Genomic DNA, 25,166 nt, shown 5'->3' with positions numbered 1-25,166 from the left:
GGGAAAGTATCCTCCTCTCTGAAGGAGAAGGGTCGTGGTTCCCTGTGCATCCTTTGTGGGACCAGGATGAGCAAGGGATTGCAGCACAGAAGCATGGCACAGGGGACAGGGGCCAGCTCTGGTGTTTGGTTTGAACCAAAGCCTGTCAGGGCCTCTGCTGATGGCACATTTTTGGTGGAAAGCTTCCAGTGGAGATTTTTCATTCCTAAAGTTGTTCACTGACAACGCTCTCCATCTCACAGGGCTCTGTTAGAAGGCAACAAGCGGACTGAGCTGCTTCAGCACCCACCAAGCCCTAAACTGTGAGTTTAGGGGTCAGAGAGATGGTTAATCACAACCCACTATTTCTCTCTCACTTCTCCTTCCCTCAGTCTTGAGTTTGCAGACTGGAAAACAGGTCATGAAGAGGTACAAGCTTACCTGTAGAGCCATCAGTTTGACCTTTTTCATGCAGCTTTTATGCTTTTTTTAAATCCCTGACTGTTGAGTGCCAGAGCAACAGGCCATATGTTAAAGAAATTAAAGAGCAAATACTTTTCAGGCTGTACCACCGTCCAGAGTCAGAGGGGAAGCAAGCTATGTAATGTTGGGAGAAGGGGGAAGAAGTGATTATCTGGCAGTGATTATTTGGGAGGGCAATAGTGGGAGGTGCTGTAAGGGACAGGGATTCACTATGGGACGCAAATCACTTCAGGCAAAGCCATTAGGATCAATTTAAAATACCAAAGAGGGAGGCTAAAGTGACAATAGCATGTTTTAATTGAAATCACAAATATCATTCCGCGAGGCATGGTTTAAAGGACCAGAGTTACTTTTATCTGAAAAGAGGAAAACGTTTTCCTTTTTTATTTAAAAAAAAAATGCATTTTTTTGCATTTTCAAGATCAAAATGGAGCAGAATTATTATTTTTTTAATTCTTAAATACCATTTATATATATTAATGTTCTCTTTCCTCTTGATGAGTATATTATAAATGGAATTAGCTACATTACTAATGCTTTCAATCTGATTTTAATAAAGCCTAGGGCTAAAGTATGAAATCAGCATGTGTCCCATTGAAAGAAAAATATTTATAGAGACAACAAATAGCATGTCCAGATAACCATATTTATCTATGTGTTATTTTTAAGTATTGAGCTAAGCAGCCAAGGTACAGACACTGGGGTCTTTTTAGATACTTTTCCAAAGCTGAAGTCCACATGATGGTATTGTTACTGGGTTTGGTAGCAAAAATGTGAACTTGGTAAAAGAGCCTGGCATGGAAAACCACAAAAGTTCTGACATATTCCATTTGCTTCTAACTCTTTGATTTCTCCTCACAGAATGTGACATATGTTGGGCATTGACCTTGCTCTTTTAAATAAGCTTATTCTAGAAGACCTTTGCAGAATGCTGTCTGTTTGGCCTCAATGTAAGCTGTTAGGGAAACGTAGTACAAACACAGAAGTTTTATGTTTTGAATGCCAGAGATGTTAGGCTGCAGAGCAGCTGGTAAGATCCATACTTCTGACTGCTCTCTGTGCTCTTAGCGGGGAAGTGTCCTTAAAGAGGGAAAAATTATTTAGCCTGCGTTTGTATGAGGATTTTTAAATTTATTTTCATCAGGAAGTTCAGGACCTGTCTTCAGTCTGAAGTATTATTTGGCTTTTGGGCTCTCAGGGGCTCAGTGGACTGGAAGCAAACATTTTGAAAAGCAATTGCTTGCAATGTCCCAGGTCAGAAACCTCAGAGACAGTCAGTGTCATGTTACACTTTAGATTAACCCCCTGTAAATTACTCTGAAGTTAGGTACTCAAATATGGGAGTAACTCCTCCAAAGTTTGGCCTCTTCCTTATGGAACAACACATTTCACTGAGTGCATTTCTAGAAGAGCTATTGTAACCTTCAGGGTGGAGATTTGCTTTTCATTTGTCACGAGGGAATAGCCTGAAAGAAAGTTCAAGGTGACAGTGCTACAATCTTGCAAATGCCAGCATGGATCACTATTCAATAAAACAAATCACTGGCTCCCAACGTGGCAAATTAAGTGAGGGAATGAAAGTGGCTTTATGAGATGGGTAAAAAAAATGTCCTTCAATAAGCCTCTGTCTGCTGAAGTCCATATGATGCTTCTGTCAACTCCAGTAAGAGCAAAGACAGAAACATGGATGAACATTTGGCATGTTTGATGTTCTCCTATTGCTGGTGGACAAACTCCTGCACCCTCTACTTGGGCTTTGAGACTTGAAGCCTGGACATTCAATCAGCTGGAGGACATGGCCCTGGAAAGGGTTGCTGAGTTTAGCCATATCTGGCAATAAAATTCTACATACAGGAAAACTCATATCAAATTGCCAAAATGAATGCAAAATTCATGGTCGTATGTTGTTCCTCAAGACAAAACCTGGCTCCATGTGCAGCAAGGAGAAGCATCCAAGCTCTGCCAGACCATTAATAATCATCTCCTATGACCTGCAGACAGCTCTGCACACTGGCTTCCTCTTCAATGAGTTTGACTCAGGTGGCCCCACAAACAGAGAGGAAGGGCATGAAGACTTACCTGGCTGTGCTGAGGCTGTGAGTATTTGGTGTGGAACATTTCCTTGGCCAAAGGAGCCTGGAGAAGATTTCTTTTACCTCTCTCTGTAAAATCATCTTCCTGATTCAGTGGCAACACAGGGAAACCCTCCTGTTACCATGAATAACTCATCTCCAATATGGATATAGTGTTCATAGTCTGACCCATAAAGGTTTTTCTTGGAAATATGTGACTGTCATGCCACTGTTGCCATAGCTGGTGGCTGCTCTATGTAGGATCAGTTGGCCTTGTGCCATCAGTCAGTGGGAGGGATGGCAGAGCTGCTGCCATCTCCTGTAGAGAGGGGGCTGCCCCAAATTCCCTTAACCATCACTCACAAACTTGTTGTGGGTTTTTTTGCATTTTTTTGTTTGGGTTTTCTTGGTTTTGGTTTGGTTTGGCTTTTTTGATGTTTGCTGGGGTTTTTTTGTTTGTTTGTTTTGTTTTGTTTTCAGGGAAATGGCTTTTATTTGTTACAAATTCTTCATACAGAAAAGCTTCTTACAAAAACTAAATAATGTAATATGTTCTGAGCTCTGGGCAGACAAAAACTGAAAGGGCTGTGGTATTTGTGCAACTGGAATAATAGTGACGAGCACCACATGAAGTCCCAAAAGATGGTGTCAGGGGACTCGATCCCCCATAAAATGATGAAAGGCTCTGATGCAATGGTTTATTTTTGTGATTTTTGAGTATAAATGCCACGTTCTTTCCCATTAACAACTGACTTCCATTGTCCCAGGATTTTTTCTTTTTTAATACGTATTTTGAGCACACTGAGAACACAAAATTTCCATTGTGATAGTGCTGCAGGAAGATTTAAAGGTTGTGGTGGACTAAGAATTGAAATGCAAATCACACTTGCACACAACCTCCTGCTGAGGCCCAAATTTTTATAGATCAGGTTCTGCAGCCCTGATGAAGACTCCACAATCTGCCTTTACTGGGATTCATGAATTAGTTGATGTCTAAGGTATCATTTCCTGTGATATAATTGTAACTTACCAGATGAAAGTTTGTCACTAAAGACAGTTCCCTGATCTCCCATTATTTTTCCAGCTGCAGCACTGCTAAGGATCCTCTCACAGACAATGCAAACACACACATCACAGCTCCCCACTCTGCAACATTCTCTTGCTGAATGTAAACATACTGTATATATTGATCCTCTCCCTCTTGCTTTTTCTCTCCCCCAATGTGCAGGTGGTAAAACACTGGCTGCCATGAACTTCATGTTAAAAAAAAAAAAAAGAAGTAAAAGCTGTGGCTTGAAGGCTGCTCGAGCTGCTAGATAGCAAACTGCAAGCTTGTAGTGTCGTGGCTGCTGAAATTGCTACAAGGATAATAGGGCATACATGCATTTGTGTATAATTTTGTTTGCTAATTGCTCATGAAGTTTCAGGTAAGAAACATCCAATTCAATTTGTTATAATAGGTAATAGCCTGGGTTTTGCTTTTCAGGGTGGGTTTTTAAATTATTTTTATTGCTGTCATTACAAACACACAGCTCCTCACGTTGGGAGGAGTTCATGGTTTTGTTCATGTTTTACAAAGTCTGGGGCTGCACCATGTGACAGCACAGGAAGGTTTTAGCCGTGTACATGGCAAGGTGGTAACAGTGTGGATCTCCCTTCCAGGCTGTATCCCAGGGCAGGATGTGTTCCTACTGGAAGAGGAAAAGTTCCTCTAAACACTCCTTCATGCCTTCACCTCTCAGAAGCTCAACGTGCTGGCAGGAAAGGCTGTGCTGGGGCAGACACTTTGGGTGAGCAAGTTTGGGGGGCTTGCTTGGGCTGGGATTTCTCTGTGCTGGTGGAGACTTCCCCTTCCCAGGTGCTGTGCCTGCTCTTGTCATCCCTGAAGTGCTGCACCCATTCCAGCCCAGAGCAGGTACCTGATTTGCCTGACATAGAAAAGTTAGAGGAGATGGATCTTGCCCTCATCTGCTAGCAACAGAGAGCAAACTCACTTTTATAGGGCACTGAATCTACCTGGATGACACCAGTACTTAGTCCTGAGCAGTGCTGAGGTAGTATCTCAAACATAAAGAGACAGCTTTGCTTCTCAACACCCTGAACCCTTCTGGTAAACCCCTTTACCCTCCAACTACTTAGAGGTTCTTGACTATGCAGAAATATGCTGAAAATTATCACCAACAGTGATCATAAACTCAGAGCTCCGTCCTCTGATCTGCATCTTCTTCTAATCCTGTAACTTTTAACTAGTTCTACTACTTATTATTAATCAGCTACCAGCTAATACTAACAGCTAGCAGTGTGGCAGCATTTAGGAGTTCCATGTACATTAATGAGAATTAGCATTTGTTGACAGCCATGGTGGGAGTTGCCTGTCTGTAGCATTTCAGGGGTCCTCATTGCTGTAAGGTTTGATTGCCTCCTTCGGTAATTATCATTGACACTGAGCAAGTTTTTTGTAGGTCCCCTTTGACTGTGCAGAGCCAAGAGAGAGAAGAGCTCTGAGAGAAGAGGCCAATAGTAATATATTGCCAGATAATGATCTCTCCTACTCTCCACCCCCCCCACACAAGAGTCACACAATGCAAAGGGACAGAGCCAGGGGCTCTGCTGCCCCATGGGAAGGTGGTCACGGAGCTTGGCCAGGACAGTGGCTGAAGACCTTGCTCAGAACAGCCCCTCAAATCCCCTTCCAGCAGAGCACTAGCCAGGCTGCTCAAAACATCACTTTTCCATGCTTCATTGTCCTCCATGAAACGCTCTTTCACTACTTTTTTTTTTTTTAATATGTGGAGAACAATTTACTCATTTTAACTTAAAGTCAATTGCCTTCTTCGTTTGGGAATATGAAGGTAGTTAAAATGCTACAGAAATTCCACACACCAGCAGTAAATAACTCTAGTGGGCCTTTCAGTGCCTATTTAAAAAAGGGTGTATAATCAGAATTAAAGCAGTGGATTTAAAAAGCAGGGAGAAATATAGGCCCCTTGTAGCTCTTGAAGGGAACATGAGCACATGGCTGGTGCTTCTTTAGGAATACCAATTGCCTGTTTGGAAAAAGAGGTACAGGGGAATGCCCCAGCCTCCCTGGTCAGCTTCCTGAATCTGCTCTGCAGAGAGAGGCACGTGTTGTACCTCCAGCCTGCGGGCTCTGGCCCAGCTCTGCACTGAAAAGTGAGCTTTTTCCGTGTGCTACTGTGGAAAGGAAGCTGCTTTTGCCTTTACCCTGAAGAAGATGAGCTATAGGAATATACAAGGGGCTTTTTTTATAGTCAGGGGGCCAGGAGGGGAAGTAGTGGTCATAAGCTGAGATTGGAACTTGGCTTGTTAAGTAAATCTCAGGCTGTACCTGGTTTTAATTTATTTTTTGTTTTATGTGCATGGGACTAGGCTGTGCAGGTCTGGCTAATATCAAAGCCTGGGGTTTTGTAGATTTTTAATCAAGGTCCACTTTGGGGGGTTCTGCTTTCGGTGGCTGTGGATGTGTAGGGTTTTTCGTTGTGTTTTATTTTTTTTTTTTTCTTGCTGCAGTGTCTGGATTTCTTTAGTTAAACTTTTCCATTCTTCAGGTTTGAGCCAAGTGAGTGATTTCAAATTACTCAGTGCTTTCCAGAGAGGGCTTTTTTGTTGTTTGGTTTTCTGGTTCCGGATTTTTTATTATTATTCTTTTCTGAAGTGAACTTGTGGTCCAGTTTCTCTGAAAATCGCAAACAGCATCTGCAATCCTACCCCACTGCCGTTCATTAAATTTGGCTTTCTTAGCACTGTCTAAATAGTCTATTGTTCATCAAATGTGTACAAAAGGAGTTTTATATAAATTTTTTGTTTGTTTGTTTTGTCCCTCTGCTGGCAGGGAAAGTAAATCCCAAAGTATTTCAGCAGGTGCTATTAATATGCAAATAATGGAGAGTACACTCGGTCTAATAGACCTCCCAACTACATGGGAGGTGTCGCTGTTGGAGCAAATTAGCTTTCCGTAATTTGCATACTTTCCATTGCCTCCTGGGATTATATTTTAGATCAGAGACAATAAAAGCATATGCTGTTAGTTTAAAATGTAACTAATTTTAGACTTTGAAGCCGTTTTAAACTATCTTCTTAGTGGTGTTAAACTGTTATTTCCAAAGAAACTTTTTACACAGCTTGTAATTTTCATGCCCTTTCTCTTTCCCTGTTAATTGCTCCATCTCTTTTCAGGATGAAAATCAAGAAGGAAATCTTTGAGGTGGCTGCATCTTGAAAAACTGGTATTTCTCACAAAAACAGGCCCAGATTGTCCTAGCTTGGTTCTGAGTCTGTATTCAGGTTCTGATGGGGCCCAGATTGTCACTTCTATGTCAAACTTCTTGCCTCCCACTTGGTACCTCCATGAGATGTAAATCCATCTAAAAAAAGAATGCTGTTGCCCCAGCTAACCACTTGCACGGGGCTCATAGCATCACAAAAATAATCTTTGCTCACCACCAAAGCAGAGAAACTGAGCTGAATGTGGCAAACACCCTGTGCACTTGCCTAGCCCATGCCTAGAGATAAGACTCTGTTGGAAAAGTCAAATGGAGAAAAAAAGCAAGGATTTCAGTGCAGATTCAGTCTGCAGAGTCAAACATTATTGAACTGAACTGGCACATTATCAATGGCACTTTCTAAATTGATATTGACGATAAAAATCATACTGTTGACATCTGTGGTTTGTAACAATTTGAATGATGGGACATCAGCTCTTGCACCTGAGAATTTGTGTCTTTATTCCAGGCTCAGCAGTGATTCTTTCCTACCTGGACATGCCACACTGCTCAAGGTAGGTGCATACAGGGCAGCCACTTGAAATCTGGCTCTTTATCCCCCATGCCTGCTTCTGCCCCTCTGTCCTTGAGTATTTGTTGAGCTGGTAGGAAAAGGTTCCCCTGGCTCACAGCACCACCCCAACCTTGACTGCCCCAATTCTGCTTTGAAGGGCTGCAGCACGAGGTTTGTTAGAGAAATAGCAGGTTTAGCTGATGCAGATATGCTTCAGCAGCAGACTGCAGTGGTGTTGGCTGAGGGAGTCTGTGAAAGGTAGAGAGGCAGTCGTTTCATTTTGTCTTTCTGCCAGTTGTCCCACTGCCCAGAGTATGTGATTTGTGAGTTTCCTTTGGCACAGTTGCTCCATTGCTCATACATCTCTGTGCAGTGTTTCCAGGTCAGTTGGTCCAGAGGGTGGCAGCCATCTTTTATTTCAAGAGGGATAGAGTTCAGGGGTAGGATCCAGATGTGTGGAGGAGACGGCAGCCAGGTGGAGATAAAGTTAGAGCGGACAAATTTATTTCTGCCATGGGAAAGGTGAGTGTTAGAGAGAGAGTAAGGCTGAAAGAAGTCCTTTGAGACAAGGCCAGAGGAAAAAAATTCTTGGGATGCAACTTTGACCCTACAGAAATGTGTGGTAGGACTCTCCTGAATTTCTGGGGCCACAACTTTGCCATCAATGGTTTTTTTTTATTTCATATACATAATTTCCCAGTAAAAAAAAAAATTAATTTTAAAAAGCGGGGCTTTATTGATGCTTGAATTAATAGCATTGTGAGTTGTGGTCTTAAAGAATGGTATTCAGACGTGACCAATGCACTGAACCCTGTGAAAGGGAAATCCCTTCCCAGCGTGAACCCATTGGAGTTGGTGGAATTGCAGCCGATTGTCATAAAGACAGAGAATTAAACTATCAAGTTCATTCCCACTCCCAGAGGTGGCTGCACCACTAAACTGTCCGTGACACAAATTATTTTCATTGTCAACAATAGGATCCAGAGATGAAACGAGTGCTCTTTAAATGCTGCTCCTACCACACCAAGCTGGGTTTGCTCTGGCGTGTGATCCTGCTGTGTCCCACGTGCTGTCCCTGGTGCCACATAGGCCTTTCTGCTGGGGCCATCAAGCCCAGCATCTTTACTGTGCAAACCTGAAGAAGGTTAATTTTTAAAATAACCATTCCTGAGGCTGTAAGTAGACACCACGGTGAAGCAAAAAAAAAAAAAAAAAAAAAAAAAAAAGTGCTGGGGATGTGGTAATCTCTCTGAAAGTGCTGGATGCTTTTTTTTCCTCTCATTCCACCCTAAATATTTCCTAACATTAATACCAGTGACCTCTTACTTCTGCTGCTTTTCTTTAATGGGAGTGGCTTGCCTATTACAAGCTTATGCATTGGAGTTGCCTTTGTCTAAAAAGAAAAAAGAGAAAGAAAAAGAAAATAGGGCTCTGACTACTCAGGTGTCAATACAAAAAAAAAAAAAAAAAAAAAAAAAAGAGATGTTGTGCCAGATGGTTGCGTTTGTGAGGCAGAGTGTAGTCAGAAGGAAAGTAGAAGGAGACAAGGCAACTGTACATCAGAAGTGTGAAAACATGATCAAAATACCTTCAGCCTTGTTTCACCAACACTGCATTAGGAGGCAACTGTGGTGAGATGCAAGCAAAGAAAAGCATGAGGGGACACTGTTTGGAAACCAGGAATGCCTTTCAGTAATGAACTGCTTGACTTCCTCCAGCAAAAGCTTAATAGTTTATTTACAGCTTTGTTATTAAATGGAAGAACTGTGAACCAGTAAGCCTCTGAGCACTGTATCCAGTGTCACTGCAAAATGCCACGTACGTAGAGTAAAATATTGATATCAGGCTGTGTCACAGGCTTAGTTAGCATTACAGTAGGATATGCTGCTGCCAATCATCTACAAGTAACCACTTTCTCCACAATAAATGGACAGGCAACAGCTCCATGCAATGGCTGCAGATGTCCAGGAAGAGGTTTTTAGTCATGTGCAGGAGAGGTGTTGGATCTTACATCAGGCATCTTCCCATAGTTTGCTCATTGCTTTGCTCAAACCCACACCAGTGATATCCAGGAGCCCATCTCATGGTGGTCTGGATTTGTGTCTGTCTCTCGACCTTTGCTGGTTTGTACTTCAAACTGTGTGGACCCTTTGCTCATCTCATTGAGAAGCTTAATTTAACTTTTGATGCCAGGGCAAAGGACTCGCTGAGCCTGTAAAAACTGAGAACTCAGCAGGCCCACTTTAAAAGTGCTTCTTTACCCTTTTATATACTGAAACATATCCTAGGTATTTTCAGCTTTGCCTGCACGCTACAGCTTTTGGCTGTCACATGGAGAAAAGTTTTGAATAATTTGTTTGGTCTGAGATCAGAAATCCACTTTTTATGGTTTTTTTCCATGCTTAAACTGGCTCTGCTCAAGCCACTTTGTAACACCAGACTCAGTGTTTACATGGGCACTGAGAAGGTCAGTCTGAAAGCAGGGCCTCGGGTTCCCTCAGTTGTATCTTGGTTTACAAGCTTGGTGGCATTTAGGTTTCATCACAAGAAGGTGAAATATTAGTGTTCTTAGATTGCAGTTTGATTAGAATATCTCAAAGAAAATCAGTGATAATTTTCACCAAAACCATTCACAGACACACAGCTTTCTCATCCCCAGCCTTCAAAATGACTTTAACTTTTCTCTGGTACTTTCTAGCAAAGAAGTTCATCCAAATATACTAGAGGTAGGTTACATTAATAACAACAGGGAGAATATGGCAGGAACAGCTATCTCCCTCTGATTCTTGTTTTGTTACTACTTAAGGTTGAACGTGAGAGCTTCATTCTTTTATTTTTATAAAATTTGAATTTCTTTAATAACTTCAGATCAAAAGTTTGTTCTCCATGCTAGGAAGATGTGGGGGGAGGGGGGGGTGTTGTTTTTTGTTGTTTTGGTTTTTTGGGGTTTTATTTGTTTGTTGTTTTGGTTTTGGTTGGGTGTTTTGGTTTTGTTTTTTTTTTTTTGTTATAAACTGCATTGTCTTATTTGGGGAATATGTTCACAACTGAGAGAGAATTGCCTTTATTAACAAATCAAAAGCTTGTGCTGTCAAAACTGAAACCGTTCTACCTTTTTATGTGCAAATTAAAGCTTCTGTCAAGCCTTCAGCCATGGTGCATTTAATTTGTGGAAATATAAAAATATCTGGTTTAATATTAAAATATTCTACATGAGGAAGGAAATATTTTTTCAGTGATGCATTACACTCAAGATTTTCACAAAATCAGATTTGAAAGAAATAAAGTGGTGTTTTAACAGAATTTGTTTTTCCCTAGTTTTGCCAAAGTTACAGTGCAGCACTTAAAAGTGTGTTTAAGTTATACTGATGTTCGCAGATCTTGTTGGATGATGGTCTTTGAAAGTAAACCAAGCTAAATGTAAGTGTGTCCAGGGCATGGGTGCTACATCCTCTGTATTTTTCCTTATAAAAGGGTCACAAGATTATTATGTTTTATTTAGTGGAAAAGGTACTGAGAGATTTTTTTATTTTTACTCTAGATTCAATAAAGTTTGGATAAAAGATAAAAGCAACTATTGGTTTCACAGTGGCAACTGGTGTTTTGAAAGGTATTTGTAAGAGAATAAAATTCTGATGATCTGATGCTGGGCACCAGGTTTATATTTAGGCTTCCAAAATAAAGAGCCGTCTGTTTACCTGGCAGTGCCTGGGAGCTCAGTGTTTCTGGAAGCCTGGTGATGCAGGGCCTTGATTCATCCCTGTCCTTCAGCACGTGCTTTATTTCCTGCACATGAATGAGGCCATTGATGAACCCCAATGTTTTGAACTGCGTATTTTGTTAGATGCTTAAAGATACATAAATTTGATTTTAAACTGCCAAACTTAGAAAGTATTTGGAGAGAAAATGGCCCTAGACCTGACTATCTCTGTGGCATGTGGTCAAGCCATGAAGCTGATAGTCACAGCTGGCATTAGTACAGCAAGTTAATATACACATATCCTAAATAATACTAAATAATAAATAATGAATACTAAATAATATACTTAATAATGTACTCCTTTCAGCTGAAAGCAGATTGGGTTTGATTTTAAGGTAGTCCCCACTTGCCCTAAGTGAATGCCAGCCTGTTTCCTTCCCCTTTTCTCATGGGGATAACAGCAAATTCTCCTGTTGTCTGCCTGCTTTTGTGGGAAGGACAAGGAACGCCCCAGTCTTCGACTGCAGCATTGCATAACCCCTGTAGAACCTCCTTATTTGTTGTGGTCAGTGTCTTTAGATGCATTTTGCTCTATTTGATCTTTTTTTTTCTAGCAGCTCAGCAGACTACTTCATGTTTAGTTCCCAGCCAGAAGTTCCCAATTGCCAGAAGTTCCTTTTGGGTGGTAAATGATTGTCTTTAGGGACCCAGAGTACCTGCTCCTCTACTGCATTTATGCCAGTGTGTCCTGTCCCAGGTTTTGCCCACATTCTCATAGCAACTCCCCAGCATGAGAATTGTATGATATTCATATTTTGCCTCTCACCATTTAAAACCAACAAAGTGGTTTGGGTTGGGTTCTCCTATTTCAGGCCATAAACATACAGCCCAGCCATCCTATAAGTAGACCCTTCCAGCTTACTTCTTTCCATGAGTTCTCAAGCATACCTGTAGCACACAGAGTGCAGGTTGGGTCTGGTCCCTCCAGCCAGCAAAGGTCCCACCCAGCAAAGCTGTAAGGTGTGATGTGAATCATCAGAGTGATGAAGCTTCACCCAAACTGGGAAGTTGTGCCTCCATGCTATGGTCACAGCTCCCTTCATTTCTGCCAGGAGCCTGTGACTCGGTGGAGGCTGTGCTGTCCTTACAAGCACATTTCTATGCAAAGATTGAGGGAAGATGATCTCCACACTCCATGGTGTGGAGAAGGGCTGGTGGGAGGCAGAGGCATGGAGGTGAATACACTGGTAGGCCAGACACCTCCCTGCTGGCTTTTCCCCAGTCAGGAGTGCTTTAGTCTCCTGCACTTGATCCTTTAATTGCCTGTGTGCAAGTTGGACATCTCTCTATTTATTATTGTTATTATTATGCAATCAGACACTACTTAATGTGCTGGGGATGCACTATTTCTACGGAAACTATGTACACTAAATCCATTTTCTCCATGGTGATTGCAGATAATGTGGTAAGCTCTGCTTTGATTCATTAGTATAGCAAAAGAGATATTCAGAATTATTTGGTATAATTCACAGCACTTCAGAATGCATATATTTTCATGCTATTCTAAATCTACGGCTTGTGCTAGTAACTCAAGTATGTGCTGACTGGTTTCCTGTAGCTCTGTCATCTTAAAACAGTGGCAGTGCCACTTTTTCCATCATAACTGGCCAACCTGGGAGCTCACTTAGTGATGGTGTTTGTTGTGAGTGACCACTGGGCAGTGATGTGGCTCTTTGCCTTATCCACTTCTGTGCTCACTGAGGATTCCTGGTGCCTCCAGACCCAGCACCAGACCCCCTCACCATGGATGCCTGAGTGAAAGCCATAAGGACATCCCCCCTACCCTCCCTCCCCAGAATAGAGAGACTTTCTACTTGGTCACTAAGCTAAGAACATGTCTCCAAAGTGATACTCAGGAAAAAACAAAATCTTTCAGAAATGTTGTTTCTTGGGTAAGAAAACTGGAACCGCTATGTTAACTATAATTAGTTCATTTTATTTAGGAAAAGAATAATTTTTAATATTTCTTTGAGTAAAATTTTGTCCCATTCCTACTGTTTTCTCTTCTGGCAAGATGAGTAAGCAAACTCTCAGGATTACCAATGAATCACCACTATCCTCCCATTTCACATTCGTTCCTTTCTTGCCTTATCAGGATCATCCTTCTGGCTGCACCGACCTGGCCATGACTTTATCACATCCGGTGCTGGATGAGCCTCCAGAGACTCACCACTTACATCCATGGAAACTGCCAGCAACATCTTGTAAAAGTATCTGGTTTTAAACATTGCTTTAGCACAGGGTCTCAAAAACTCTTTCTAGCCAATGGTAACCTCTGGCAAGAAGAAATCCTTATGTTTTCAAAGTGCAAACAAAACGCCATCATCTAGACTGCAATTCCTGAAAGCTATTTAAGATTTTTTTTCACCCAGACATCGTGTACATAGAGATTTCACCATCAGCAAAACTTGTCCAAGGCGCCTTTGGAGACAGGATTTAAAAATCTCACTACTTAAGTGATTAAACTTAGCCCTACACCCCTGAGACCATCATGTGGGATTTTTTTTTTTCTTTTGTCTACTCTCCCTGACTTTATCGGGCACACCTCTGAAACCAGTTGCATAATTTAGATGTCTAACTTCAGCTGCATGGTGACCCAGGTTTTTGTTTTAGTATCACAGATTTAAATCGTTATCTGAAAATTTTTAGTTAGCCTTGCTGGGTCTCTTTGGGCAAATGCAAATGTGATCAGACAGCCTTTGCCCTCTGTTGCCAGCTTTTCCTGCCTCTAAAACTGATTTACACAATTCATCATCTGTATGTTTTTAAAATGATTGTCTGAAAAAATTTTCACAGCAATTGTCAGAGACAATAATTTAATAATGAAAAGCTGGTTTAAGTTTAAAAATGGCCAGTGATTGGATTTAATGCACAATAGTTCGCACCTCTGTGTGCTGTGTTTATAGCTCTGTCATGTTCCCTTCTTGTAGTGACCTGAAGAAGAGGAATTTTTTTCCTTTAGCTGATGAAAAAGTTGTCTGTCATGGTGTGGGTACAGCACCACAAAATATTGCCTAAAACTTGACCCTGATCAAATTTTGTACAAGGACAGTTCACCCCAGAATTCCAAAGGAGATAGAAGTCTCATTATAGCCAAGGGATGAGGGTGTTTGGGTACATAAAACTGGGGCAATTCTAAAAATCCTTCATAGAGCCTCAGTTTTGCATACACTCAGCCTCTGATCTTGCCTGAACCCGTTTTTCTCCTGGTGTTACTCTACTGAACTCAGTCATGTTACCATGGATTTTCATTGATGAGCTATCAAGAAATTTTAAAAATACATATATTAATTACTGTGTGGCTTGAAAAAAAAATTAAAGGCACCTTCTGTTTTATTCAATTATGCTATTCTAAATCTTTGTCTATAACTTTGCATTCAAAGAAGGGGTTTGTACCAATTTCAGTGGGTCCCTGCCAGCAGAGGGTTTCCCACTTCTGTCCCATTATATGATGTCAATTCCTTCCATCCCAGACTCTCACCAGCATCTCATCCAGTTTGAGCAGGGGAACAGCACAGCACAGGCAGAACTTTTAAATAGTTACAGTTCTTTTATTTAAGAAGCCAGTGAGTCAGAGAAGTAAATAAAAGTTTACAGTGCACTTTTCACCAGTGCTGAACAGATCACAGCACGATCTGTACCCCCTCTAGGTGTCTTTCCAAAAGTCTGATTGCCTTACTCTTTTCTCTCTTATTCTTGCTGACCTTAATATATTTGTGTTCAGTGACTGTTGACAGCCAAAATGTGGAATAATTTCAAATTAATTAGTTCCTTTACAAATTTCAGATCCCTTTCCATTCACATCGTCCACAAACAGACTGTGATATTAACTTTTCTTTTCTATTAGCCATAAAATTGTTTGTGGGGGGGAGGATGATTTTTTTCCTCCCTACCTAGCTAGTTCAAAGGTAAAAGAGAGTATTTGTGCTGTAGACAAAAGGCACGCTGTGCACATGCACTGGCTACATGGCAGTATTTCTTTTCCCTGATTGAATGAATGTGGCAAATGGAAGTTTCTTCATTTAAGAAAAGTTACCTCCAAGTTATCTGCCTTATTCATTCAGGCCTTTTTTTCTGCAAATATTTTTAAGTACTGTGATCAACCCACCATATTGAGCATTATACTTACTGTATCTCCCTCTAATAAAATAGCTCTTAGAATAGCTGAAGAAAGTAAATGCAACCAACCCCTAGCCTCCTTAAATACACAGGTTATATTTCACATGGAAGCTGCAGGATTGTTATTTTTTTTAAATTCAGAATTCTCAATTAAGGGCTTAATTATAAAATATCTAATCATTCTGCTGAGTAGTCAGTCACCCATTGCTCTTGGGTCCTTTAGAAGTAGTCACTTAAATAAATATTCACCATTGTAAACAGGAACCTTCACTCTGGTACCTACTTAAGAGCTGTAATAAAAAAAGAAAAGAAAATAAAACAAAAAATTGGACCCCAACTGAACCTAAATAAATCGTGTCCAAATCCCTCTGAAACTGAGCATATGAGGCAGCTACATGCAATTGGCCAGAAGAGATGACTGGCAAACCAGCTCCAATGGTTTATTTTTCAGTGAGACACAAAGCCAAAAGGGGTCTGTTTTGTCATGCTAATGAAGCCCAAGGTGACAGAAATTTGGCAGAGCATAAATCCATCCGATTACAGGCCAGGCTGTTGGAAGGCTGGAGCATTATATTGGAGCATCATTACACAGGAACCTAGAGCTTAGAATGGCCCTAAAACTTCACCTAAAATCAGTCCAGAGCCAAGTGCCCTCTTCCCATTCAGCTCTTTGTCACAGAGTGTTTTTCAGCGCAAGCAGTAAATATTTTGTTTTTAAAAAATCCAGTTTCTGGACCTTGAATCATTTCCTTGCTTTCAAAAAATACTTTGGCGATGCTAAGTCTCCAAAACATTCCCAGTGAGCTTTCATGCTGAACTAGTGGTACCTGGTAGCGTTCACAAAAAGTAGATAGATTTTAGAGCATGTGTGCTGTCCATTAGTACAGTCTTCAAATTTTATCAATGCTGGAATACAGCGCTTCAGTGAAAAAAAAAAATAGGAAAAAAAAATAGAACAAACTATAAAGGAAAGGCTTTCTTTGGCTCATTTATACAGTTAACTTCGCATTAACTTTCTCGCACAGAATTTACATAAGATTTATGCCAAGCACAAGTGTCTTCAAAATCCTAATGTGTTCATGCTAGTTTATTCAACAGAAGAGAGGTCTGCAAAATACTCTCTATACTTGTACCATGGCATCAAGAGGAAAAGTCAGTTTCAGTATTTCCATACCAGCAAAAATGTAACCTCTTTTGCACACCGCCCTTCTAAAGTAACCACTTTTGCACACAGTCTTTTTAAAGTTCATCTCTTATGTTCTCAAACCTCAAACCTCAGCATCCATCCCACATCTAGGTGAGTGCAGTTGCTCTGCCTCACAGTCTGGGGCTGCTCAGTTGTGGGTGTGGAGCCTCTCTTGGGTTGGCTTTGTCCCAGGTATTGCCGCTCGACGTGGACTCAAGGTCAGACGCGCGCACAAAAGCCAAAGTAAAACCAAACAGCCAACACAATCCTCTGTCTCTGCCAGACCACATAATTTACTTTCAGCTGAAGACCTGCTGGTCTTTGCCACTTCTTTCTGAACAAGTGTTCAGCTCTGCAGTTTAATGGGAAATATATGAAACACAAAATTTTCAGGTGAGGGGAGGGAGAAACTTGAATTCCTTGAACCTACTATGAAACCAATGAACAAACACTGGGTGTGGTATTCAGTTACATCCCCTTTATTCCCCCCTGCCTCCACAAGCAGTTTCCAGATGGATTTTCCCCAAGATGTTAATATTGTACTGGTTTTAATGCTGATTGAAGTGCTGTAGCAAGTGGTTATTAAAGGCCTGACATGCCTGTTCTGCCAAGAAACAGCATGCGCTTTCAACTCAAAGAAACCGAGGTGAACTTTGTTGTTTAATCAATCTGCTTTTTCCTGCCTTGGCCAGCTATGTGTATGCATGCTCACAATGGGGATCACTGTTAATTTATGATCAGTGTATTTGTAGTTTTTCTAGTCAAGGCCTCTGGGTCAGCAAAGGTAGAAAGAGCGTTCAACTCAAGACTGGTCTTTGGGTTTCGTTTGCTTGTTGTTTTGTTTTGTTTTGGGTTTGTTTTTTTTTGGGGGGGGGGGGTGTTGTTTTGGTTTTGGGGGTTTTGTGGTTTTGTTTGTTTGGGGTTGTTTTTTTTTGGCAGTGACCCCACTGTCCCCTCCCTGTTTTCCCTATGGACTCCCTGCCCAAGGCTCTGTTGCTGAAACAGTAGAGGGTTTGGGGCCATTTTGGGTGATTCTTAGCTTAGTTGGTCATTTGACTCTTTTCTCAGCATCCTGGCTTAAACCCTAACAGAAGGAAATCTTTATTTCTTCTCTGTGTCATTTGCCCTTTTTTTCCAGCACCATAATTAAGTATAAAATAGCAGGGCAGGGCTGTTTTCTTCTAGCAACCTGTAGCCACGAAGTGTCCTTAAATTTATCTGTCCCTCCATGAGCAGAAAAAATCAGAGTGACAACTTTACCCTCTAAGAGACGCTTCCTATTCTAAGAGCCTCTTTTGGATATACAGAGAAGCAGTCTTCAAATGCTGCTTTTCAATGTAAATTCCTGTTCCGCCCTCTTCATTACCTGACTGACTCAGACCTAGTCCATCATATCTGAGACAGGAACACGGGCCCATGTGTTTCAGAACCAGCATGAAAAATGGGATTATATGGTGGTAATAGGGTGTATGTTAATTCAGTTGTATTTTGTTGGATTTTGTCCAGGTGAGGTCTCACCAGGGCACAGAAGAAGGGCAGAATCACCTCTCTCAATCTGCTGGCCACATTTCTTTTGTTGCAGCCCAGGATGCAGTTGGCCTTCTGGGCTGCAATTGCACATTGGTGGCTCATGTCCAGCTTTTGATCCACTAGTACTCCCAGCTTGTTTTCTGCATTGTTGCTTTCCAGTGTGTTCTCCCCCAGCCTGTATTCATGTCTCAGGTTGCCTTGGCCCAGGTGAAGGATGGGCCAAGACTTGGCCTTGTTGAACCTCATGAGGCTCACCGAGTCCCACTTCTCCAGCTTGTCCAGGTCCCTCTGGATGGAATCCTATCCCTCTGGAATATCGACTGCACTTGGTATCGACAGCTTGGTACCACTGGCAAACTTGATGATGGTGCTCTCAATGCCACTGTCAATATCATTAATTAAGATAGTAATAACACTGGTTCCAGTAAAGACTCCTGAGGGACACCACTTGTTACCATTTTCCATCTGGACTTTGAGCCATTGGCCAGTGCCCTCTGGATGCAACCAGCCAGCCAAGTCTTTATCCACAGAATCACAGAATCATCCAGGCTGGAAGGGACCTCTGAGATCAAGCCCAACCCTTAATCCACTGCCACTGTGGTTACAAGATCATGGCACTGAGTGCCACATCAGTCTCTTCTTAAAAACATCCAGGGATGGAGAATCCACCAACTGGGCAGCCCATTCCAATGTCTGATCACCTTCTCTGTAAAGAATTTTTTCCCAATATCCAACTTAAATCTCCCCTGGCAGAGCTTAAGTCCATGCCCTCTTGTCTTACTGGTAGCTACTTGGGAGCAGAGCCTGACCCCCCCCCTTGGCTACACCCTCCTTTCAGGGAGTTGTAGAGAGTGATGAGGTCTCCTCTGAGCCTCCTCTTCTCCAGACTGAACACCCCCAGCGCCCACAGCCTCTCCTCATAGGATCTGTGCTCGGGTCCCTTCACCAGCCTGGTTGCCCTCCTTTGGACCTGCTCCAGGACCTCGATATCCTTCCTGAACTGAGGGGCCCAGAACTGGACACAGTACTCGAGGTGTGGCCTCACCAGCGCTGAGTACAGGGGCAGAATCCCTTCCTTGGACCTGCTGGCCACGCTGTTCCTGATACAGGCCAGGATGCCATTGGCCTTCTTGGCCACCTGGGCACACTGCTGGATCATGTTCAGCTTCCTGTCAATCCAGACTCCCAGGTCCCTCTCTGTCTGGTTGCTCTCAGCCACTCTGTGCCCAGTGTGGAGCTCCCCATGGGGTTGTTGTGGCCAAAGTGCAGGACCCGGCACTTGGCTGTGTTGAATCTCATCCCATTGGAATCAGCCCAACTCTCCAACCTGTCCAGGTCCCTCTGCAGAGCCCTTCTGCCTTCCAGCTGATCCACACTCACCCCAACTTAGTGTCATCTGTGGATTTGCTAATGGTGGACTCAATCCCCTCATCTAAATCATCTATAAAGACATTGAACGGGGCCCAACACTGATCCCTGGGGGACACCACTGGTGAGCGGCTGCCAATTGGATCAGCACCATTCAGCACCACTCTCTGGGGGCCTCCAGCAGTTCCTAACCCAGCAGAGTGTTCCTGTCCAAGCTGTGGGCTGACAGCTTTCTCAGGAGAATGCTGTGGGAGACGGTGTCAAAGGCCTTGCTGAAGTCCAGGTAGACCACATCCACAGCCTTCCCCTCATCCACCAGGCGGGTCACCTGATCATAAAAGGAGATCAGGTTGGTCAGACAGGACCTGCCCTTCCTAAACCCGTGCTGGCTGGGTCTGATCCCGTGTCCATCCTGTAGGTGCTGTGCGATTGCCCCCAGGATGAGCTGCTCCATAACCCTGCCAGGCACTGAGGTCAGGCCTGGAGTTTCCTGGGTCCTCCTTCCAGCCCTTTTGGTGGATTGCTGTGACATTCACCAACTTCCAATCATCTGGGACCTCCCCAGTGAGCCAGGACCATTCCACTGAACAGTCAACCCATATCTCTCCAAACTAGAGAGAAGGATGCTGTGGGGGCCTGTGTCAGAGTCCTTGCAGATGTACAGAGACCCACTGCTTTTCCCTTGTTGACTGATCTAGTCACTCCAACATTTAATTTGTCTTATTTCTCACTTGATATTATTTCTTCAACGCCACAGCCTGTTCAGTGAAAATGAGGCTGTTGGGATGTGTGTGCTTGTATTCCTGTGCATGCATAGTTCCATGATTGTTTCCAATGCTAGAGCAGGCAATATAGCTATTGTTTTTAAAGCTGAGCTACTATCGTGGCAAAGTGTTCATATTTAGGGATATGAAATAATGTTCAGCAGCCTTAAGGAAAAAGGTTCCATGGGTTTTTTGTTTCCACATTTTCCATTTTGACACTCCTCAGTTACAGACCTGTGTTGAAACCTGTCTTCCAGAGTCAGAACTTCTGAAAAGAAAACCCTAGGCATAGGTAGGAAGCTCACTCTGGAGTAAATACTTATGGGAGTAAATATGAACACTCCTATTAACACCAAGTATACCTACACTACAGAATTGCTTTGTTTTCAAGTTCTTGCCATTTAAGCATTGTGGCAGCATCAGGTATCCTCACATGTTGAAGCCAGAGAAAACAGTTTTGAAGGGCCGCAAGAAGCAGATAAAATGTATTTGTTATTATGACTGACCTTAGGTATACAGTATGTGAAGCTGTGGGAATCATACCACAGTCTCTGATGATAAGTATGGTGATAACTGGTAAGACTGTGCTGAATTACTGTGAAACAATTCAGGTAGTCAGCAAACAGGGCTAATTGCTAGTTTGGGGGATATTATGGGTAATTTACTGCCCACTGAGGGCTTCTACCTAAAAATAAGCTTTTTTTTTTTTTTTTTTCTCCTTGCTCTTTTTTTTTTCTTTGGATAGGACTTGCATGTTAATGTAGAATTCATGATGCAATTATATGTGGAGAGGACATTCAGCTGCACTTCCATAAATGTCCTTCTGCTTCACAATTATATTAACTGTCTTCATAGATCCTTTGACAGTAACAATATTCTTTGCTGTTTTTTCAAAATACGGAATAGATTAAGCTAGACTTTGCTGTTACCCAAGATGTCTCGATCAAAGGTCTGAGAGTAATACAATAAACACAAGAAAAGAAACTACTGGTGGTTTCCAATACAAACTAATGGAGGAGTGTCAAATGAGCAGATACTGACAATTCAGCCCTGCAACAAAACCTTCCTGTGTAAAACTCCACCTTTGAGGAGGAAGAATAAATATCCACAGAATGTTTTGGCTAGAATTACTTCATTTGGGAGGGGGGTGTCAGGGGGCGGGGAGGGGGAAAGCGAGCTGATTTCAGTTTGCTAAAGTCAAGACATTAATATTTTTGGCATGTAAAGATGTAAACCAAATGTTTAAATGAAATGTCATCCCCTGGGTTCACATTTGCCCATTGAACTACAGTACAAACCCTCCACAGACCTTCGTACAATACACATTTTTCAGTTCATTGAAGAAGGCCCCTGCTGCTTCTCAAGGAAACCTAACTTGCAGAAGCAAAATAAATACCGTCATGGCAGTGTAAGAGCAGAGCCCCACAAGCACAGATGTGCAGCATTGTCGGCTTTTAAATCAGATAAGGAGTATTCAGACATAATCACTCCAGTGTCTGGGACACATTGCATGCTGCAGAGCTGCCCAAGTATGGCCCGACAGACACATCCAGTGTGTGTTCAGGCTAAATGGCAACAAGCTGACAGGATTTCATAACAGTCCTGTTATGTCTAGATGGGCAAATGTTTGTATAATTTAGCTGGGACTTTGAAATAGCTTAAGAAATTGGGACACAAATGGAGCTTTGTGATTAGTTGTCAACGCTGTCGTACCTGCTGGATGATGGTATTGGCCCAAAGGACATCCTTGGGGTGCCAGGACCATGCTGCGCTGCAAGAGGCATCACCACAAAGCCTCTGTCTGTTCCTTTGGCTGCTCAGCCAACCAGCAGGACTGCTATAGGGCTGCTCCTGTAAAAAAATAATACCAGTTTTTAAAAAGAAATTCATATATGCCCACGTGTTTAGGGGTGGTCCCTAGGCCTAGCTGAAGTATGGCACACAAGGGGTTACCAATGCCCACTTACAGACACAACACCTCTAAAAAAAGAGAGTGCATTTAACCCTGCAGAAAGATGGCTCACTGGGTCTGTGGTACTCCTATTAAGACATAGAAAGTATCTCATCAAGGGAAAATTTAACTTACATACAACACATGATTTTAAGTAAAGAAATATTGATGGGGCGGTGGGGAACAAGTATTTTTTTAACTCTAATTTATGGCTGAGCAGCTTCATTCTAGTTACTTCATGAGAATATTTTAAACCAAGCCTGCATAATATTAAAATAAGTTAAAATGTATGTAAAATTTATGAGAGCATGTCAGGTGCAATGCTTGATAAAGTAAGTTTAATGCTTCAGAATTTTTTTCTTCAGGCAGAGAAAGCTGAATCCTGCAATTCTAGGTTACAGTATAATTTTAGAAACTCTTTTCCATTATACCATTCTTTTATTAATGAGATCCAACCCAATTTAACAAAAAGAGGTAAATTCCTAAAGAGTTTATGGAAAGTCCTCAGCAGGTTAGAAGCCAGGAGCATGTGATAAAAAAAAAGGATATTTTTCTACTGTTCATTCAATATATTCAATTTTATAAAAACACAGAGGAAATCAATTGACAACAAACTTTGTAAGTGTGCCTCTCCAGCGTGTTTTTTTTTTTCCTCCTGGAAATGCTGCCTCACTCTGAACAAACAAAAGCTTTGGCAGCTGAGGGGTGCTGTACATCAGATTGAAAACTCTTCATTTACCAGGGGTGTGTCCTGATGTTTCATTGTGTGACAGTCCCGATTATCATGACAGAGCTAAATGGAAAAGTGCTGTCACCCCACTGAAAATTCAGAGCAGCTTCATTCCATTTTTCTGCTTGGCCATGAGAACGTCACTGAATTGGTGCAAAGGAGCAGCAAACGGGGGAGTATCTGCAGACTGCTCTGGTGTATTAAAAATGCAGCTCCTCGGCAATATTAAATCTGAATTTACTTCCATCAAACAGAAGCTTAGCATATCTCATTCTTCCATTATAAAATATTGACATCAGAAATAGTGAATCCTGAAATGAAGATTATAGATGAAAACTATGCTTGGTAATTATAAAATTTTTTTCTTTGTTATTATTCCTTTCCTCTGAGGATTGCACAGGCTATTGCAAACAGTAATGAAGTTAGCATGCATTGTCAATATAAAGTATGCTGCAAAGTTATTCCTTCCCTCATTATAGCAGAGGGAAGTATGACAGTGGGAGGAGGGTGATTAGCCCAGCGAAAGTCTCATACAAGTGGTACAGCCCTCAATATCACATCTTAATCATCATCCCAGGTGATGAGATCCTCGGTGCCATCTATTGTTTCTGTCTTCCTTTGTTCTGCCATTTCCTTAATTTTTTTTGGCCTTTACTGAGACTCAGAGCTATTAATATCAAGGACACATTTTTGTCACAAACTAAACAGCCAGTTCACAAATTCTTTCAGTCCCGACAAATCAACTGCCCTGTCTTCTAAGCTTCTCAAATAACCTCAACACTAAAAAAATACAGTTACAGGCATAGAAACCTCTGACCATCGATTTCAATGGCTCTCCATTCTTCCACCCCCTTCTTGAGGCTTGACACCAAAAATAGGAAGAAATTGATGGGCTGGGCAACGTGCCCTTAGGGTTCCTGCCTGTGGGGCTAGCACATAGCTTGTGATGGCTTCCCCGCAGAAAAGCCATCTCACTATAACCCTGGCATTCAAATTTGGCCAATTATGTTGTTCCTGGCTGGTGTGCCTCTTAGGCAATTACTCAGAGAGGTCTCACACAGTAGGATGGCTTCATTTGCAGGTGCTTGCTGAACATTACATCTGCATACTCTTGGACCCTGCCTTGTCACCTATGGATGGTTCCGACGAGTGTAATATATACGGTGCATGACACCTGATACCGTATCTGTCTCATATGTTTCTCACAAAAATCAATCTAAATCAATAAATTGTCCACCCTCCTCATACAGTATTTGCAGAGGTTCAAAGACAGGACCAATTACTCTTAGGCTTGAATTGTCAGGTGTCAGATGAGAATATAGAAGCTGAAGCATTATATTTAGGAACAGATTTATTTAGAAGACCCGAAGACTTTGCTTGGCTATCAACAAGTCTAAAAAGAGCTCTTTTATAGTAGAAAGCCATACCTTGCAAAGTGACAGGGATTGTGTTAGTCTTTTTTCCCCCTCCCCCCTCTTTTTTTTTTTTTTAATTCAAATCATCTAGCTGTCTGATGAAGTAGTTAAACAAATACCCAAGTGTTGTGGGAGGTGGCACCATCCCCCTACACCCAAGCTCGCTGAACTCATGGCAGTAAAGCTCCTGATCTGGAAGGGCTTTTGGTCCCAACCCTTCCTGCCAAGGACATTGCCTTTCTGCTGCCTGATTTTCTAGGTACAGGTGTGAATTCCCCATGCTTCAGTTGTGTAAAATGTATACATATCTTTATCATGCATTTGGTCTCTCGGGTTCTGTCCCAAAAAATGAGACCTAGGCCAGTCTCACAGGTCTAAAGATTACATGTGAACGTTTGTGTCCCTGCCTAACACCCAGCACACAAATACCACAGTTTATTATAATCACATGAGATGTTCCCAAGTTCTCATCCCAGAATACCACCTCCCCCCTTAGCCCTCCCAACAAATCAATGTGCATTATTATTACGTGCTCAGATACTACCACGATAGATATCAGCTTTCTGCTCATGCCAAAATTTCAGCTAGCTGTTCCCTTGAGTATTTATGCTTGTGTACTGTATTTAACAACAACCCATTCAAAATGCTCACAGCTCCTAGGAATGAAATGCACATAATTTAGGAATAGATGCCTGGCTATTCAGGCATCACGCTGTGTCAAGGGAAAATTAAATCTCTGACTCCCCCCTCTTCTTTTAAAACAAACCTGTAGTTTGCATCCTATTTTGGGGCGCTGCATGGAAGTTTCATAAAGAGAAAGTGAGAATGGTTCTTTTTCCTGTTTAATGGCAGTGCCTCCCCATTAATGTTCCAAAATGATACAGTAGTTTAAAAAAATGGTCTCAGCATGCATGCATTGTATCACATTAAGAAATCAGGATTTTCTAGGCACTGCACAGCATTAATTACACTGAGCATGCTGAAAATTTAAATTAAATTATATGCCATGTTC

At 42.0% G+C, this 25,166-nt stretch overlaps 1 long non-coding RNA gene across 1 annotated transcript in view; it reads right to left on the bottom strand.

Annotated features, from left to right (window-relative positions):
- Window positions 1-13,478: 13,478 nt before the first annotated feature.
- Window positions 13,479-25,166, bottom strand: part of LOC139794580 (uncharacterized) — a 72,952-nt gene continuing 61,264 nt past the window's right edge. Inside the window, exons 3-5 of the long non-coding RNA XR_011725184.1 lie at window positions 21,772-21,909; window positions 16,430-16,748; window positions 13,479-16,399 (exon numbers count right to left, since the gene is read on the bottom strand). This is a non-coding gene — a long non-coding RNA (uncharacterized lncRNA). The remainder of the gene's footprint in view (window positions 16,400-16,429; window positions 16,749-21,771; window positions 21,910-25,166) is intronic.

The sequence above is a fragment of the Heliangelus exortis genome, chromosome 3 (assembly GCF_036169615.1).
Source record: "Heliangelus exortis chromosome 3, bHelExo1.hap1, whole genome shotgun sequence".
Taxonomy (NCBI): Eukaryota; Metazoa; Chordata; class Aves; order Apodiformes; family Trochilidae; genus Heliangelus; species Heliangelus exortis.
The sequence above is the reverse complement of the archived record's forward strand: the minus strand, read 5'-3'. Positions and strand labels throughout refer to the sequence as shown.